The sequence below is a fragment of the Phyllopteryx taeniolatus genome, chromosome 2 (genome assembly GCF_024500385.1).
Source record: "Phyllopteryx taeniolatus isolate TA_2022b chromosome 2, UOR_Ptae_1.2, whole genome shotgun sequence".
Taxonomy (NCBI): domain Eukaryota; kingdom Metazoa; phylum Chordata; class Actinopteri; order Syngnathiformes; family Syngnathidae; genus Phyllopteryx; species Phyllopteryx taeniolatus.
In genome coordinates, this window is record NC_084503.1 from 3,926,987 (window position 1) to 3,945,041 (window position 18,055).

The following is an 18,055-nucleotide window of genomic DNA, read 5'->3' on the forward strand; positions in this document are numbered from 1 at the left end:
ATAAAGCACTTTAAATACAACCGCAGCTGAAAACAAAGTACTGTACACAGATTAGAATTCAACCTAAGAAATAACAACAATTTGAGATTAACAATTAAAACAATAAAACATAATAAAACATCAAAACACTAAAACAGGAGCTGAGTCTTAAACCGGTTAAAGTGACTGCGGACACCCCGCAACAACTACACCCGACACCAGACTACCATGTTACCTTCTACACATGGGTGAAAATTAATTACCCCTCCATACCGTTAGGTCACAGTAGTTAGTTTCTCTCCTTAAAAGGTAACTGGAAGCTTGATGACCTTGGAATATCAGAAGCGCAAACAAAGGATATTTGTCACATTTTGACTCTCACGACCACAGACTTGGGATCCCTGCTAAGAAGTTGTAGATGGCAATACCAGCCCTTGGTCTTTTGCTTGTGGAAGAAAAACTAAAACAGCATGATACCTTGTACGACTTTCTTTTTATTGTATATGAAACCAAAATGTCTTGTGACCAGAGGTGGGTAGTAACGCGCTACATTTACTCCGTTACATTTACTCAAGTAACATTTTCGATAAACTGTACTTTTCAGAGTACTTTAAATGCACTGTACTTTTTACTTTTACTTGAGTATTTATGTGAAGAAGGATCAATAATTTTACTCTGTTACAATGATCGACGTGCCGTTCGCTATTTGTATTTATCCATTCATGCGTGTGCGCGTCTATTTTTAGACTCCATCTTCGACTTACGCATAGGGCACCCGTTGGGCCAATCAAACGTGAACACTAATGTCATTTGACTCCAACTCACCAATCAGACAAGACAAGGCAATCACATGATCGGCACGTAGCTTTCGCGAGCCAATCAAAGTGACTCATTTTGAGAGAAAAAAAAAAAAAAAACAGCCGCACGAGTGTGTTTACAGACCAAAAAACAGCTTTGTCATGCAGCTCTTAAATTGTTACTGCCCAAACTTGGATATTTCAGCCCACTTCTAACTTCCGAAAACACCTTGCGGTAAGATGTTTTCGCTGTTGTTTTGGCAGTGGATGTGGCAAAATTAGCACAGGCACACACACACACATACACACATGCACACAATCACTAAGTCTGTTCAGCAAGCAGCTTCTTCATGAAGTCATTTAAGTGAATAAAACAAATGTTTCTGTAGGGCCCAATGCATGTGTTGTTATTTTTTTGGCATTTAAAAGTTGATATGGTGGCAGGTGTGTGTCGACTCCCATATATTATTATTTTTTGTTTGATGTTCATGCTCTGATTTAAAAAAATAAAATAAAAAATTGAAGTTACTCCCAAATTACTCTTTACTTGAGTACTTTTTTCATTGAGAAATTTCTGACTCTTACTCAAGTAAATATTTGGATGAATACTTTTTATTTTTAATTGAGTCATATTATTCTAAAGTAACAGTACTCTTACTTGAGTACAATATTTCGCTACTCAACCCACCTCTGCTTGTGACACAATAAATATAGCATACAATAGTACAATTTAATTCTTCTCGTGCACAAATGTGCTTGGCCAAAAACCTGACCGACGACCCAACAACGGCTGACTCGTGCCAACGGTGTAGGACTCACCTTGTAAGATGATCCTTCAACCTCGACTTTACACCGATTTTATCGGGCTGATCGGTATCGGACGACAGTTAGCATTTTATGCTGATTGGCTGCTTTGGCTTTGGCTTTAATCCGCCGATTGATCGGCTCCGCAAGAGACATTTACTCTGCGTCGCCGCGTGCACAGTATATTAGAATCCAAAAGCTAGTTTATTTTTAGCCTTATTGTGTGTCTTTTGACGTAGTACTGTAAATATCTGACGGCCAATAAAGTTCTATCCGTCCATCCATCCATTTTTGAGACGCTTATCCTCACAAGGGTCGGGGGAGTGCTGGAGCCTATCCCAGCCATCATCGGACAGGAGGCGGGGTTCACCCTGAACTGGTTGCCAGCCAATCACAGGACACACATAAACAAACAACCATTCGCACTCACATTCACACCTACGGGCAATTTAGAGTTTTCAAAACCCACACAGGCACAGGGAGAACATGCAAACTACACACAGGCAGGGCCGGGGATTGAACACCGGTCCCCAGAACAGTGAGGCAGACGCTCTAACCAGTCGACAAACCGTGCCGCCGCCAAGGAAGTTATTTAAAAAAAAATGTTTTTTTAAATAAAATCATGTCGGTGGTGTGGGACAAACAACACGTCTGAGACAGGCAACACGTAATGCCCAGATCAGACTACAAGACAAGACTGCAATAAAATCTTGTATTCTGATACCATCACGTTTTTTACGATCATTGGGCTTTATCTTGTCAACTCAAATGCGACCGGATACACTCGTTACCGTGGAGATGACAACAAGAGTGGAGCGCGTCGACTTTGTATTACAAGGACAAAATGGGGAAAAACGTGTGTTGGTGGTCACCAGTGCTCAGGACACGAGAGGACGTTCGTTTCAGGCTTGTTTGAGGTATGTTCACGTACTTTTAATATGATACGGCTCACAAGCAGGCAGTAAAATGTTATGTAGCCTAGCAAGCTAGTGGTAGCACGAACGGTTGGACGTAAACGTGCCGCCGTTTTGTCGACTCATGTCTAAAGTTTTGGTGTGGGTGAAGTAATTTAATTAAAAATAAAGTCATTTAATTACAGTAAGTTAGCACCCATTATTACTGTCATGTAATGTTGGTTTGACCTGACTGATTAGAATACACGATCTGACTAGAGCAGTGATTTCCAACCTTTACGGAGCCAAGGAACATATTTTACAATTGCAAAATCTCACGGCACACCAACAAACAAAAATATCACAAAAAGTGTATACATTAATTACTGTATTTACTTTCTGTCATGTAATAGAAGACCATTCATTTGTTCTGTCTGTCACTATGCCTTACTGGCATAAATAGAGGAACAAAGATACATTATTTATTGTAAATATAATTTTTTGAGCAATTAAGTATACACGTATATACAGTAAATGAACAGGGCATTTAAATAGACACATTCCTCCATCTTGTGATCGGTTATCGTTTTTTATAAACTCGCTGATCGGTGATCGGCCCCAAAAATCCTGGTCGTGGAAAGCCTACTTCACACCCTTGAAAAGGTAACCAAAAATAGCCAAGAACACATCCTTGCATACCTTTAGTCACACTTCTAAAAATATGCTTTAAATATGCGTAATTAGAAGGTGATTAAAATTTAGCAATATTGCAATTCATAAATATAGAATAAATTTCATAGTCATTTTCCAGAGATGCAGTCAGATGTGAAGAGATAGTGGGTCCCTTAAGGGCTAGGAGCCAGCCTATGATTCTGACCTTGACTTCTCCATCCAGTCAGTGCCATCATTAGAAATCCAATTAACAGGCTCCACAAAGCTATCATGCTGAGCCAGCTCAACAACTGTGTGACGTCTGCATTAAAAGGTAGACGATAGCCCAATGCGAACATGATTTAGTTATTAGGTCATTCTACTTCAGCTGCTGGACTGTGGCTCACTGTACTGTACGTAGAATTCAAGAAATCAAGTTGCTTCCATTTATTTGCATCTAAGGACAATCCTCCGTGTATCCTCAATCTTGTTCTTTTGACATTTACTATATGTCCCATATGCCCGCTTTTCCGTAGGTGCTTGGTGCAAGCACCACGACTTGACGAAAGGCCTGCTTATGCTTCTCTTCATTCACAATTTGACAAAGCCCTGTTTCCACCGAATCATTGGATTGCCAGAGGTTTTGTGTTTCTAAACAGGTCATTATTACAGGTCATTATTTATGTCCTGATGGAAACGGCAGCAGGCCTAGCCTTCCCCTTGAAATGGGTGTTCGAGTTCTTCCTTAACCCCCGTACTAAGGAGCCTTTTTGATCTCTCGCCACTGTGACAAAGCAGTACTACCAGGCCTCCTAAATGAGCCTCTTACAACTCAAAGGAGCAGGTAGCTACATCAAGTAGAGCGTTGCAGAAAATATGCACATCCACACCAAACAAATACTGGGTCCTCAGTTAAAATTAACTATCATGAGCTCGGGGGCAAATGTAAGACTTCGAAACATAAGAGAAGAGATTACTGCCAGCGTTTTCACCAATTGCTTTGAAAATGACGTGTTTACCCACATTTCATCTAGTAAAGGTTATTTGTTATCTCCAAGCCCACAGAGAGAGAGAACTATTATCAAATATTATAGTATGCAGCCATCGTTGTAGTGATCATCACATTTTCTTAAAATACAGTGAAGCGCGTGCAGAGTGTTTGCCATCTTTAATCCCGAATAATCTATTTTTTCAATTTGCAAAAGCTTTTTAAAGAAATTGTAATTTTTACTCAGAAAGGGATAGCAAAAGGTAATGCGGCATCACAGATCCTAGAACTAATAAAGGGAGGGCAAAATTAAAAACTTTGTGGGAGAATATTTAATCCTCTATGTTATAGTCAGCCTATCACTTACACTTTAGGGAATCAAGCAAAGCTCTTTTTCTCAATTCTCTGGTATGTGACACATACACGTATTAAACGAACACATAAAAAAAGGCAATCTTTAGTATACTATACAAGACTGACTACGATTTATAGTAAACTCTTAGCTAAGATGTTTAGCATATAACTGAAATATATATATGCCACAATGGATTTTGTTAGCTGCAAACCAACACTACATTTAGTTGTTCAAAGTTTTGAGATAATTTGTAATCATTATAAGTACATCACACAATCATCTTTTTTTTGTAAGCGCAACATCACCACGGGTTAAAAGTAGATAAGTGGATGATAACATGAAACCTATTTTACAAAATCTAACTATTTGATAAAAATTTGGTGAAAAATAATTGGAGTAAATGATTAAATAGCAAACCATAAACATTAATCTGAAAGGACATGAACATTTTGAAATTAAACACTTAAATAGTAGCCATCACACTGTATGAACTGTGTGCATTGTTGCCATTAAAGAACACACGCTGCTAGCTCAGCAAAGCTGCCACCTGCACTTGTCATCAGCACTAGTTATTTTTCCAACCAGACACTTTAGCATTAATGCCAGAGGCCCCTTTTCTCATTCAACAAGAAATCCAAATGATAATGACTCCTTATTAGAAATTCTATCTGGAAGGCCACATAGGAAACATCAAAAGGTGCTGACAGGGTGACTGGGGGCAAGCATGGGGCTTAATGATAATCCACATCAAAGCAGAGGCCATGGGTGTGGGGACATCTATCAGGCAAGCAGGACTGGAGTACAAAAATAAATACAGAGAGGCCAAAATTCTCAATCCACGGTTGGGATAATTCACTGCTCCTAAATTAGAACGCATTATTGGGGACCATTCCCAAAAGGAAAAGGCACTTCTGTGGGTCTGATGAGCCCTGTTGAAAGTAAGCCTGTGCAGACGAGATGCTGTAGTTTTGTAAATTATAAATGATAGCCCCTCTGAAATGACATAAAGGAAATAATACAATAAAACATATTGTGGAGCCATGATGACCGTGCACTGGAAATGTGCACTTCAGTAAACAATCAGCCAGCACGAATTATATCAAATTGGACTTGTTATGGAGCTTTGCTATTCTGGCCATGGCACAATCAACCCTGTAATGATAGACTGTACGGCTATTGCTATCTGTTTGCTTCCAATTTGAGTTCCCAACAAACACTTTACACACAGATGAGATCCTTCAAAGAGTAGCTAGGCTAGTTCTTGATAGTGACCTCTTTTTCAGGGCGCTTAACCAAACATCAATCCGCCCATAGCTATGCGGCCACAACCTCTAGAGGCAGTCTGACGACCTTCCAGCTTCCACATCAGACACAGTGAAATACGATCACCATCACAATCCTGAGTACATGATTACCAACCTGTAAACCTGCTATATCTTTCAACACAGATTTCACTCCGAGTGGTAGGGTGGACAGTCATATTAGTTGTTTTTTTTTTTTTTTTTTTTTTTGCGTCATTACAACATTGCGTTTTGGCAGTTTTGTTCTGACCACAAAAGTATTTCGGTTCGAAACTGAAACTGCACTTTTGGGCCATTTTCGTCTGAAAGATTTCAGTGGCTGAAAATTTGGTAAATCACTAAAAAGTAACAATAATTTTGTAAACATACAATAGATCCTTGTTACAATCCCATTATATAGGATTTGGGGAACAATATTGCTGACTTGATTCTCTTACATCCCGAGGAGCAGGAAATTTGAAGCAGCAAGCATTTTCTATCCTTCTCATTATAGAGTGATATAATTACATCGCACTTCAACCACTGGGATTTGATCCACACAAGAATTCAACATTGTACCATCACATCAGCACAACAACACAAAAGCTTGGATGTGTAATAAAGACATAAATATTTAAAATTCCATTTAATTGGAGTTACTGCAATCCTGAAATCAAGACTGCAGGCGAAACCCAAGCACAGCTGTTACTCGATTAAGAATTGTTGATACTTAGCTACAGTATATGATGGCTTGCTTGATCGTGAATGGTGCCATCCATCCATTTTCTTCCGCTTATCCGAGGTCGGGTGGCGGGGACAGTAGCTTTAGCAGGGAAGCCCAGACTGCCCTCTCCCCAGCCACTACATCCAGATCCCGAGGCGTTCCCAGGCCAGCCGAGAGACATAATCTCTCCAGCGTGTCCTGGGTTGTCCCGGGATTTCCTCCCGGTGGGACATGCCAGGAACACCTCATCAGGGAAGCGTCCTGGAGGCATCCTAAACAGATGCCCGAGCCACCTCATCTGGCTCCTCTCAATGAGGCGGAGCAGCACCTCTAAGCTAAGCTCCTCCCGGATGACTGAGCTTCTCACCCTATCTCTAAGGGAGAGTCCGGACACCCTGCGGAGGAAACTCATTTCGGCCGCATGTATCCGGGATCTTGTTCTTTCGGTCACGACCCACAGCTCGTGACCATAGGTGAGGGTAGGAACGTAGATCCACCAGTAAATAGAGAGCTTCGCCTTTCGGCATAGCTCCTTCTTTACCACAACGGATCGATACAAAGTCCGCATTACTGCAGACGGTGCACCAATCCGCCTGTCGATCTCCCGTTCCATTCTTCCCTCACTCGTGAACAAGATCCCAAGATATTTGAACTCCTCCACTTGGGAAAGAAGAAGAAGAAGAGGAAGAAGAAGAATCACCTTTTATTGTCATGAACATGCATGCATGCACACGAAATTTGTACTCTGCATTTTACCCATCACAGTGAACACATACACATGTTAGTGGAACACACTGGAGCAGGGGGCAGCTGAAGCCCCCGGGGAGCATTTCGGGGTATCAGTGTCTTCAGGACACCACAGCCGTGAGTCCGGGGGATGTTGGCGGATGGTCCAGTCGGGGTCTTGAACTCATCCCGACCCGGAGAGGACACTCCACCCTTTTCCGACTGAGGACCGTGGTCTCAGATTTGGAGGTGCTGATTTTCATCCCAGCCGCGTCACACTCGGCTGGGAACCGCTCTCGTGAGAGGTTGAATGGTGCATTGAATGCAAATGGATCTCACACCAGCTGCACAAAATCAGAATCAGAATCAGCAACGCATATGTGCCCTTGTATGCAAGTTGCAAGCAAAGAAAATTGAAGCTATATGGACAGATGGATAGATACAACCTTGCCCTTCCTCACCTAACACAGTACCTAAACCATGTTCTTACAGACACCTGGGGAATTTTAATCAGTGTTCATATCAAAGCATACCTTTCTTCTTTGATTAGAAATGCATTTCAAAGAAAACATCATTATATCTTCCAGACCAATTTCTGACAAGGAATGTTCGAAGAAGCTTTATGCTGGTTCCCGGGGGCCACCTTCTCCTCCTCTGTTATGTATGCTCTTATTAACGTGTCTCACCCAATGCTGCAGGATCCAATGCTATTCATTCTGCCTCTCTTGACCTCTGTGTAGATGGAATTTATGGCTATCAGTTATTTGTTACATTACATTGGAGATGAGCGGTTACTGCCCGGTGCAGCTGCACATAAACACCATTAAATAAAAAAAAAAGGGAGGTATTGAGTCACGTGAAATGAGAAAAGCAACAGAGGAAAGTTCTATGGTGCTTAAAGGCCTTCTCTCAATGGCCTAAACAGACCCAAATGCATTGATAACTACCTCAAGTAGTTGCTAACTTCAGCAACTGATAGACCAACAAAATAAATTACTCCATGATTTCTTTTCATCTTTGCTTGGAGTTCAGCCTCGGTATTCAAGGTACACTGTATGTACCATATGGTCATTATAGCTTTGCTAAAACACCCGGTGGCGGATGGTGCATTTGGTACCCAGGCCTTAAGTGGGGACTTAGTGGGTATCTCAACAGCCCCTATCACGTCACAATTATAGAACCCATCAACATGCCATGTACATCAGGGTGGCAAGTGTCCTTGAGCAAGATACTGAACCCCCAGTTTCTCCTGATGCAGTCTCCTCATTCACCTTCAGTAGGTGAATGAGGAGACTGTGTTAAAGCACTTTGCATACATTGAAAGTAGAAAATGCTGTACAAGTGAAAGCGCGTTTATCATATCATGAAAATATATTTAAAAATAATAATAATACATCAGACACACCAGAAATGCTGATTCTTCAATATATTAATGTGTGCAGACAACTACTGATGACTTTTGCGAGTCAAACAAAAATGCTGACCCCATGGAGGGACAGCGATCTGGCCTTGTGAGGATGAATTTAAATCTAAATGGTTCAAGTAAAAATCCCATTGCTTCACATAGGCCTTCAATACGGATTCTGAAGGCCCTAGGATTGAGATGGCAACACAGAGGCTGAAATCCGATTGGACAAAACCTTACATACAGTACTGGAAGCAGTGCAGCCGAGAGAAACATTACAAAATGAAAAGAATAGACTGTTGGGAATAACTTAATATAATTTCATGGAACAATTATTCAAATTTAGGCCGGCAGAAAAGGCCTTGCTGGCCCTGAAAGGTACAATATGCAATTTTTCAAACTGCTGGCAACATTTCACGTTAGCCTCATTTCAGTCCCTGCAATTTTTGAACAATATTTCAAGATTACCTTCATCTTTGCATGAGAAGGCATTTTTTTCACATTGCCCAGAACAATACATTACTTTTATTTCAAGCCCATGCAGGAGGTAGGGGTCCAAATTGGGATTTTTTGGCCTTGGCAGAGGTCTACTAAGTGTCATTCTAGTTTACGTGTTGATGAAAGACAAATGGTACTGGGTGTTTGGATGAATGAAGGAGGTTGAATGAGGTTTGACTGAGTTAAAGGGACAGACAGACTTTTACTGCAGCAGTCCTAATGTCACGCTTGAATGGCCGGCCTGGCTAGAACGCCAGCTTTGGACTTGATGAGGTAGTCCAGCTGAATGATATACATCGGCAGCCGACGAGAGCTGTCCATTACTTGCAGGGGTTCCTGTATTACCCAGCTTCACTACATTATTTCCAAATGCATCAGTCGGCGTCGCGCAACACAGTTAAATTCTAATGTGTAGGAAGTGTAATGCATACTCTCACCACTGTTATATTACACTGCAGGTTAGGAGGGCAGTAAGAGTCAGGTGAGAAAAATGTAATTTATTTTTTACCGCAGCCAATATTCTTCCCATTAGCTTCAAACATGAGGTAAGTTATGGACATTAACAAGCGCCTTTAGCCACCAGAGCATGCTGCACACAAGATTGCAGACACAAGCGGTGAGCTAAGCAGTGAACGAGCTGACGAAAAGAAGATGTGGTTATCTAAACAGGAGTTAGTGGAGAATCAACACTTTGTCTACTTCAATCATATGCATTGTGTCATTTTTCTTAATGCCATACCTGAAATCATAGCACAATTTCTCATTTTTCACTCAAAATTTTCCGTCAGGGTAAATATTTTAAATCAAGGTTTTAAGACAATATGCTTTAAATAGTAAAAGGAAAAATACAATTTTAAATTGGCCGTTGTCTGGTGAAATGACTATCATTGCTGTCGGGCGGAATCCTTGCATCTACAAAACCACTACTTTTCAGGAAATCAAAAAACGGCATCTTATTTGAGTCACCAAACACCGTATCGTTAAAGTTGGTATTATACCTTATATTTTTATCTTATATTGTTTGTGCACCAACATCAACACCTTCCCAAAACAGTTTGAGTCACTATAGAACTATCCATGGCGTCCACAATCAACCGTGCCAGTACCTGACTATTTTGTCACAGTTGGGCCTTGGCCGAGGTCTGCACTCTAACTTTTTACAAGTTGCTATTATAACTGGATAAACTTTTCAACTCAACTATGATCCCTGAAATTTCCCTACAAATTCAGCTGAGCATAAAGTGTCATGTCGCCTTGTTTTACATCTCATCATGTGCCAGCTCTGTTTATCCCAACAAAAGTGCTGGGCCGTTAACAACAATGAATTATAAATGGGACAAGAGGCTTAATTACTTCACCCACCGAGTCTGAATAATGCAGTATTCTGCTTTACAACTGTGTTAGTGCAAATTGCATGCAATAGTTAACATAATTGTTTAACCCAGCTGTGTTCTCTTTGAGTGGTACATATTTCACGATTAGACTCAGAGATGTATTTGCATCCATGGACGTGTTTAATGCCACTGACTATATGCAGGCATTCAGGACAGAGACATGTGACCATGCACATATTTACCCTCTGGCACTTGTCTATGGTTCACCAAGCACGAGAGAATGGAGGGGTTATAGGCATCAAGAAAGAGTGTTGATCGGTGAAGCAGAAGACGTGCCAAAATACACGCACAGTCACACGGTTAGACACATTACCACAAAGGATTGTAAGAATACAGGTGTGTGAGCTGGATAGTGAGTTTGTCTGCTATGCAACAACATGACAACATGAGACAATGATAGATACAATGCACAGCTTGGGCTTTATCTTGTCAAGACAAAGTCTTCCTGCACCGCTTCTTCATGCATAATCACATTGAGAAGTTTCATTTGCACTGACTAATACTCTGGTCTTTCTCGTCATCACCGAAAGGAATTGTCCAGGTGCAAATAATTTTGCATGGTTTAAATAAAGGGTGTCTAAATTATGAACATCCATTTTCTGAGCAGCCCACATCATAGATTAAAATGAACATTTGACTCAGGGTTCTTTATAACCAGTATCAATATCAAACCTATGAACTAAAAGGCAATGTGTGTGGAATTAACCCAATTGATCTAATATTCATTAATTAATCCATCCATCCATCCATTTTCTGAGCCGCTTCTCCGCACTAGGGTCGCGGGCGTGCTGGAGCCAATCCCAGCTGTCATCGGGCAGGAGGCGGGGTACACCCTGAACTGGTTGCCAGCCAATCGCAGGGCACATAGAAACAAACAACCATTCGCACTCACATGGGCAATTTAGAGTCTCCAATGAATGCATGTTTTTGGGATGTGGGAGGAAACCGGAGTGCCCGGAGAAAACCCACGCAGGCACAGGGAGAACATGCAATGTTTCAGCTAAAAGTTAAATATAGCATTGTTAAAATAGTTATCTGCGACTATTTTATCACGTCAAATGCAAGTTTTAACTAATTGCTGTTTTAAGCTTGTAGCCTTTTATTTAGAAGGGTACACATCGGAACGATCGTGCATTTTGGCACGAAAAGTAACTTCACATGACACCGGTGAATTTTGAAAACGAAAGTAAAGCTAGACGGCAAGAAAAAGAGTGATACATGGAACCAAATACTATAAAACATTGATTCCTTTACCTACCCATTGATGAGGCACAAGGTTAGTGTTTGTGATACTGTGAGACAACGTTTATGTGAAATTTGTCCCAATTCATTGTGATGTAAAGTTGCTAGTTTGACCTTTGGTGAAGTTTTAGCTCAATGTTAAGCTTTTTTTTCTGCCATCAGCTCTTACGTTGGTTTGAAGACTGAAATAAACGCTAAAAACCATCAGTGCAAATGTGCAACCCACCGTTTAACTCGTTAGCTGCCTCAATGTTGGCGTAGACGTATTTTATTGTTTCACTCACTAATTTGACTTGACTGAAGTTCCGCGCGGCATAGGCTGAGGCTTGGAGCGGGAGGGAGCGCATATGCACAATATAATGCACACATGCGTATGCACAATATAATCTTATTTTGGTTATTTATTTTACCAAAGTTAAGACACAATTTTGTTCGTCACCACCGCTGAAAACAAGCATGTCTTCGTGCGTGTTGTTCTTTGTTAGTTTTTGCCACTTTCTTCTTCGGGGTCGGTGGGCACTCGAGAGAGTCTGTCCCCTGGCCGGCCTGGTAATGCCTCGGGATCCCCGCGGAAAAGCTGGACGAAGCGGTTTGGGAGAGGTAAGTCTGGGCTTCCCGCTAAAGCTACTGCCACCGTGACCCGACCCTGGATAAACTGAAGAAAATGGATGGATGGATGGATGGATGATGGATGCCTATTGGAATTAAGCCTAAAAAGTTACATCTTGGTTAATTGGACCATAAGACACTTGTTTCGGAGATTCTGTTGATGATTTATTCATTCATTCATTCATCTTCCATTCCGCTCATCCTCACTCGGGTTGCGGGCGTGCTGGAGCCTATCCCAGCTACCTTCGGGCAAGAGGCGGGGTACACCCTGAACTGGTCGCCAGCCAATCGCAGGGCACATATAAACAAACAACAATTCGCACTCACATTCACACCTACGGGCAATTTAGAGTCTTCAATTAACCTACCATGCATGTTTTTGGGATGTGGGAGGAAACCAGAGTACCCGGAGAAAACCCACACAAGCACGTGGAGAACATGTAGACTCCACACAGGGGGTGGGGGGGGGGGGGGGGGGGGGGTCCTCAGAACTGTGAGGCAGATGTGCTAACCAGTCGGCAACCGTGCCGCTTCGTTAATGATTTAGCTTGATCAAATGTTTTTATTAAAAAAAAACAAAAAACAAAAAACTGCCATTTCAGTAGGGTGTACAGACTTTTCATATCCACTGTATGTACCCAAAGAGGAGGTACAGTATACTGTATCTAAAATATGGTAAAATCAGCTTTAACCTGCTTCATCTGTATTTTGCCACTGAATGTATCACAGTATAATGCATTCAATGTAAATAGGTTTGTATCATCCAAATTGGCCAGTTCAGGTGTCATCTGTGAGTCATACTTGAATCATCACTGGCCAACCAAAAAAATCATATCTGAAAAACATCAAATAAGAAATATTGTCTGTGTTTCAGATATTAAAACAAAAAACTCACATTTTAGAGATACATACTTTTATGTTAAGATTTGATGATGGTGAGCATCTTGGGGAATTGGAGATTGACCAGCTTTCCAAAACAGATTGTGTTCAACATGAGCAATTCCACAGTGCTGATCTTACATACAGTAACTTTATCCTACGAGGGGTCATCAACATGGTGCCCACGGGCACCAGCTGGCCCCCAAGCACCACATAAGTAGCCCATGGGCCTGTTCTAAATATATCTCGCCAGTGATGGGACATTGTGAATTCCTTGGAATGTTGTAGAAATGATCATTTGAAAATGTAAAGACTTCCAGAGATTGTGGAAGTGAAGTGTCGTGTCTTGATATATATTTGTTTCCTACGTTGTTAAATCATTGTTAAATATTGTGAAATATTAACATTATCAGTTGACTTTACACCGATTTGATCGGTATTGGCCGATATTTAGCATTTTATGCTGATCGGCTGATCGGCTTTAATGTCATAATTCGCCGAGCCGATCAATGACATCATTGACATCATTTACTCTGCGTCACCGCATGCACAGTATATTTGAATCCAAAAGCTAGTTTATTTTTAGCCTTGTCGCGTGTCTTTTGACGTAGTACTGTAAATATCTGACGGCCAATGAAGTTATTCAACGTCGGAGACAGGCAACACGTAATGCCCGGATCAGACTACAAGACAAATTTGCTCGTTCAGGATTGCACTGTCAGACAACCTATACCACCGCATCCCGTTTATCTTGTCAACTCAAATGCGACCGGATACACTCAACAAGAGTGGAGAGAGCCGACTATATTATAAGGACAAAATGGGGAAAGATGTGTTGGTGGTCACCGGTGCTCTGGACAGGAAAGGACGTTCGTTTAAGGCTTGCTTGAGTTATGTTCACGTACTTTTAATACAATACGGCTCGCAAGCTGGCAATAAAATGTTATGTAGCCTAGCAAGCTAACGGTAGCACAAACAGTTGGACATAAACATGCCGCCGTTCTGTCGAATCATGCTCTAAGGTTTCGGTGTGGGTGAAGTAATTTAATTAAAAATAAAGTCATTTAATTACAGTAAGTTAGCACCCATTATTTCTGTCATGTAATGTTGGTTTGACCTGACTGATTAGAATACACGATCTGACTAGAGCAGTGATTTCCAACCTTTATGGAGCCAAGGAACATATTTTACAATTGCAAAATCTCACGGCACACCAACAAACAAAAATGTCACAAAAAGTGGATACCTTAATTACTGTATTTACTTCCTGACATCTAATAGAAGACCATTCATTTGTTCTGTATGTCACTATGCCTCACTGGCATAAATAGAGGTACAAAGATACATTATTTCTTGTAAATATAATTTTTTTGAGCAATTAAGTACACAAGTATATGCAGTAAATGAACAGGTCATCAAAATAGACACATTCCTCCATCTTGTGATTGGATCGTGATCGGTTATCGTTTTGTTAAACTCGCTGATCGGCGATCGGCCCCCAAATTCCTGATCGTGTAACGCCTAATTATCAGTGTGATAGATGAATATCAATAATTATTAATAACATAATTAAAGGTAGTTTGAGTAGTTTGAGGCCTTTGCATTGATCAGTATCCAAAAAAAGTAGCTCTCAGTTTGAAAATGGTTGGTGACCCCTGCCCTAATGTTACTACTGTGGTGTTCAAAAAGCATTTCTCAGCAGACCATCATAACACGAATGATGTTTTTGTAAACTTTGGTTTATTATTTTGTCATTTGCAATATATGAATTTGTTTGTGCTGTAATAATGAAAAAGATGTTGCAAAAATATTGTTATTATAAAAACATAGCGGTTATTGTACAATTAATGCAAATGGGGGTTGCTGTTGGTAATGACAGAACATGTACAACAGAAGACAGTTATGTTTCAGTAAAAGTTGAACAGTTAAACAACCGCAAAATGTGCCATGTATACAGAAATATATTAAAAATTACACCAGTAAAGAAAGTAGTAATTAATCGGAATTATGCGGAAATTGCAGACACAGGATTCAAATCAAACATCAGAAAAGGGAGAAAAAAGGTTGGTCCGTTCATTCGAGGTCTCCCTTTACTTCTTTCTATCCAATAAACGCATTGCAGAGCAACATAAAATATAGCAGACCACTTATGTAAGTACAGTATTGTTAATTCATTAAAGAGGACAAAATGTGATCAAAATTGATTCTTACAAGAAAATATGCCCCTTTGTGCACACGCTAAAGACATAAGAAAACACATCTTCCTGTCACATATCAAGGAGGAAGCAGATGCTCTTAAGGCAGAGAAGGAGGTGGGCACACAAGCTGCATGCGCAAGTGGGGTGGTCTTAGCACAAAATGATTTCTACAGTAAGTTCAGAATTGTCCAAGGGCATAGTTCCTAAACAGAAATGATATTGACATTTTTAGGAGGACGGGGTCCTTTAAAGAAAATCGGTCAACACCACTTTTGTCTGCAATGATGAACCGGAACGATGTTGTGGAATTCTGTAACGCAGTCCCGTGTATTGTCTTCCTCCAGAACATCTCCAATTGCCTCTTTGGCCAATCATCACAAACGAGATGTAACAAGATAATTGCAGCAGAATCCTCTTAGCGAATCAGATGCACAAACAATTGGCATGCAGTTCAACACATCAGTCTTATCCAATCTTCCCTCGATACAGTCTCCGAGCTGGGTTGGTGGTGGCATCTCCGGGCACTGGTGCAGACTGAATGCAGCCCACACATGCATACCTTGAGACTTTGCTTCCCTCTCCTTATGTATTTCTCTGTAGTATATATTCCATAAACCTTTCTGCATCCAAAGAGGAAACCGATGACGAGAAAAAGGAAAAAGCAGAACAAATGTTTGCAACAAGGCAATGGGTCAAAAATTGTAGGTGCTCCGCCAAGTCGGAATCCTCCGTCTTTGATTTGTCTCCCGTTAATTAAGTTTCGCAGTCGTTTTCGAGAATTAGCAGCTGCTACTAAGCCTTTGTGGAGGGATTTATGTACACCCTCCCCTACAAATTTACCAATACCACCCTCCACTCCCCTTGCCAACCCCTGCAGCCTCCTATCAGTCTAGCACATAAGTTTTTCCCAGCCAGTCATCGCACCCTCTTTGTGGGTGTGCTCATTTAGTTCTGTGTGGTCATGAGTGTGGTGCCAGCTTGGATAGGAGGAGAGAGAAGGAGGGAAATACCTCTTTGTAAGTTATGGGAACGCTACGAAACCGGCACAGGCGCTGATAAATTATGTGGATCATTTGCATATTCTGCTCATAAGATATTATGCAAATACTCTCCAATTTGCATAATGAATTCCGCTTGTTGCCTGCATTGCTGCGATATTAAAACAAACAATGGCAGATTCACACTCATAGAAGCAGTTTGTCACTTGTTTTTTTTTTTTTTTTTTCATCAGTGAGTTTTTAACTACATTACAGCACTGTCGCTAATTGCGGTGCGCAGTATTTGTGAATGTTGATGAATTTCCCTAAATTAGTCGATTCCATTTTGCCTATTAAAGCAAGGGGCAGCGTCGCTAATTAACAGCAGTGGGCATTCCCTTCTCTATGCGGGGGATGGTATTAAATAATTAAACGACGTCTCTGGTTTTTAATCAGCGCCTTACTAAACGAGCAGAATTAAGAGCTGTGGCAGAGACATGAAGACGTGGCTAAGATTTAATTATGCGGCAATGACAAAACCGCTAAATGAAGAAAAGACAAATTTTTAAGCGGCTCTTTGGCAAATCGACAAATATGCATTTGTTTACAATGTCATCGCTATGACTTTAATGCATATTTAATGAATGTTAACGACAAGCCATATGGTAACAAATGTATACAAAAGGAAACGATACACGATCATGATATAATGACAGACAAAGGACCGCATTGTGTTGCGGCTAAGCATCAACTTCAATCAACTACAGTTTAAAAAGGAGCTCGAAGATTTTTACTGCGTACTATGGCACATTCAGACCTAGCGTACACTGCTTCTGTCGCATTGAGGTATGCCCACTGTGGGTACCGACTCTTTCTTTCTCCAGAACCAATGCGGAGGCGGGGCGACCCACGAGCACAGCGAATACCAGGTTTCACTCGTGCTTTTAGAATCAATTAACCCGCATGTTAATTAATGTCAAGTCCGTAGAACAAAAGAGGGCAGCGCTGGATGGGTGCACCGGGCATGTGGAAGGAAAGCAAGGAAGAGGAGGAGCGTGGGTGAGAGGAACTGAGAAAGGGGATGGGCAAATATGGAAAAAAAGAGCAAATGCGCTTGATGGCAGAAAGAAGTTGGCACAGTGCCATCCACTCAGTGGTAGCACCAAGCCAGACTTACGGTCGCTCTTCAAGATAGGTGCTTAGATGGAGCGGGAAATCAGAAGGGTAACACCGTCATTTTGGAAGTCTCAAGAATGAGATACTTTTTCCTTCATCTTGTTTTGGATGGCTCTCTCTAGGCTACCTCATATGTACTCGGGGGTTGATCTCCTCTGAGATCACATTCATGTCATCAAGCCTCGCCATGGTGGACTGCCAAATATCTGCAGATGGACATTGTAAGAAGCCACCAGAGTCAATTGTGGAATGGAATGATTGAGAAGAAGTTGCTTCACACGCCATGATGGAATCGTGGCTACCCAGCGAAGCACAGCAAACACTACATCACAGAGGATGCGAGACAGGAAGTGAAACTAGAGAAGGGTACCCATTGCACATGAGAAGAAGAGGGACATGATGGCAGACCTTTGTTGGATTAATTAGACTGAAATTCTAAAACACAAACAATGGCATTGTTTTGTTGTTCTGGGGGTGTGG

At 41.2% G+C, this 18,055-nt stretch overlaps 1 long non-coding RNA gene across 1 annotated transcript in view; it reads right to left on the bottom strand.

Annotated features, from left to right (window-relative positions):
* Window positions 1–7,177: 7,177 nt before the first annotated feature.
* The window catches only part of LOC133474518 (uncharacterized), a 48,940-nt gene continuing 38,062 nt past the window's right edge, over window positions 7,178–18,055 (bottom strand). The window contains exon 4 of the long non-coding RNA XR_009787526.1: window positions 7,178–7,541. This is a non-coding gene — a long non-coding RNA (uncharacterized LOC133474518). The remainder of the gene's footprint in view (window positions 7,542–18,055) is intronic.